We start from the raw sequence: 2,567 nt of genomic DNA on the forward strand, positions 1-2,567 counted from the left end.
TTGCGCTGACGCAAATGTGTTACGTCTCAGACTTGCACTCACTAGCGGTTGTAGAGAGAATTATGCGTTCTCTTCCTTTGCCATTGCAGCACAAATGGGCTGAGGTGGCAGATAAGATCTCTGTGAGTGGCCGGGACCCAACGTTCACAGACTTGACGGAGTTTGTGAACACGCGCTCCCGAGTTGTAAGGAGTCTTTTGGGGCAACTGGCTCGAGAGGGAGACGTTAGACGCCCCCCTGTAACGCCGACTTCTACCAGCCAAACCATTAGACGGGATGAATATACCAGTTTCCTTACTAACATCAGACCAGACGCAGACGGTCGTTCAAGCGCTTGCACATTATGTTCACAGCCCCACCCACTTGCCAGTTGCCAGCGCTTTCTGTCTATGAAAGTTCCTGACAGATGGAAATGCATACGGGAGCATAATGCATGCTTTGCCTGTTTAGGAGACTCCCATATGGCCAAGGATTGCAAGCCAATAGTTCGATGCGCCAAGCCGGGTTGTAGGGGACGACATCATGGTTTGTTACATACATCACGACCCAGAAACAAAGCTTCGACGTCCTCGGAGGCGGAGGTTTGGTGTGCCTTAACTCGAGGTAGTCGGCTTTCGGCACGCCTAGGAGTCATTCCTGTCAAGCTTGAAAGTCCTGCAGGGAAGGTTACAACGTATGCATTTTTAGATTTTGGGTCCGACATAACGCTAGCAAAGTTGGACCTTTTGGTGAAAAATGGAGTCAGGCTGCTGCCCACGTCTATGACCATTGATACACTAGGTAGTTCCATGGGATGCACATCGAAAGCTAATGACATCAGGCTTTTATCAGTGGATGAAAGCCAGTCGACAGATATTGACAATGCATTCGTCGTTGACAGCTTACCTATGCAAGCTGTCCCATCTATCAAAGAAGCGGCTGGCAAGTGGCCTTACCTTAAGGAAGTTGCCTTCGACGAACTGACTGGAGACGATGTAGGAATCCTCATTGGTTGTGACGTATCTGAAGCGCACTGGGTCTTCGACCAGCGCCTGGGGGGTAGAAAACAGTCGTTTGCTGTGAAAACCTTACTCGGTTGGATACTTTTTGGTCCGATGAAAAACGGGACGAAGCAGAAGGTCGTCAGTCATTGTATAACCGGGTGCAATCAGGGCATCCAGGAGCATTTGCAGCGACTGAACAACTCGGAATTCGGAGACACTTCAGCATCGAACACTAGTCTCCCTTTAGAGGATCAAAGAGCACTGTTGATAGCAGAGACTGGTGCGGTGCAAGTAAGTGGGCATTATCAGCTGCCACTTTCATGGAAGGATAACGCACTTAACCTACCCGATGACTTCCGGGCGGCTAGGAAACGTCTAGATAATCTGAAAACTAAACTGTGCAAGGATTGTGTTTTACACGGAAAGTACGATGAGGTTCTTCACACATACATGGAGAGAGGATACATTGAACGGGTGGCAGGTGCTCCCATATTGTCATTAACTTCAAAGCTGTGGTATCTCCCACACCATCTGGTTACTAACCCAGAAAAGCCAGAAAAGATTCGGGTTGTATTTGACTGCGCTGCCAAATGTCATGGTGTGTCCCTGAACAATCACCTGTATCCGGGCCCTGATTTAACCACAAAACTTGCAAATGTTGTGCTGGGCTCTTGTTTAGAGCAAGTTGCTGTGGCAGCCGACATCGAAGAGATGTTGCTACAGGTCAAGGTTGACCACTGTGATAGAGGTGCTCCGAAGAGCACAGGCTAACCGACGGGAAGGAAATGATGTCATGTGCCCGCTAATGTCTCGGTACTCCTGTTGGATGAAGCTACGGGTCGTGGCTTGGTTACTGTGTTACAGGCTATATCTATTGACTAAAACGGGCAGAGTGAGAACAGAAGCTCTACTTTCCGGTGTTATCAGAGTATCCGAACACCGCCAAGCACGTAATTGTTTGATAAAGATGGTGCAATCCAGTCATTTCGCGCAAGAGCTGCATCAGGTTAACGCTTCTGTACTGGATGCGAAGCGTTCCAGCTTAGGAAAATTGTCACCTGTTTTGATTGGTGGCATTTTGTGCGTGGGAGACAGACTTAGTTACTCGAACTACAGTCAGTCAGTCGAACATCCAGCTCTTTGGAGCCGACATCCAGTTACTGCCTTGATCATACGTCACCTTCATGAAGTAGACAAGCACTGTGGAGTAGGGCAGGACTTGGACTCTACTCTACTGCGACATTGGATTATCAGTGTGACTGGTGCCGTCAAACGAGTGATTGGTGTGCTCTTTATGCAGGCGACGGTCCGCACAGCTCGATACACAAATGATGGCTCCATTACCAACAGACAGATTAGGAGTGGGTTGGGGCCCCTTCGAGTGCGTGGGAGTAGACTAATTTGGGCATTTTAAGACCAAACGCGGCCGTTCGCAAGAAAAACACCATGGCTCTATCTTTAGCTGTCTGAAGACTAGAGCAGTCCATTTGAAAATGGCAGGCAACCTGTCGACAGATTCATTCCTACAATGTTTGGTGCGCTTCGCTGGTAGACGTGGCAAGCCCACTGATATCTACAGTGATA

This window comes from Opisthorchis viverrini (genome assembly GCF_000715545.1).
Source record: "Opisthorchis viverrini unplaced genomic scaffold opera_v5_405, whole genome shotgun sequence".
NCBI classification, from domain to species: Eukaryota; Metazoa; Platyhelminthes; class Trematoda; order Opisthorchiida; family Opisthorchiidae; genus Opisthorchis; species Opisthorchis viverrini.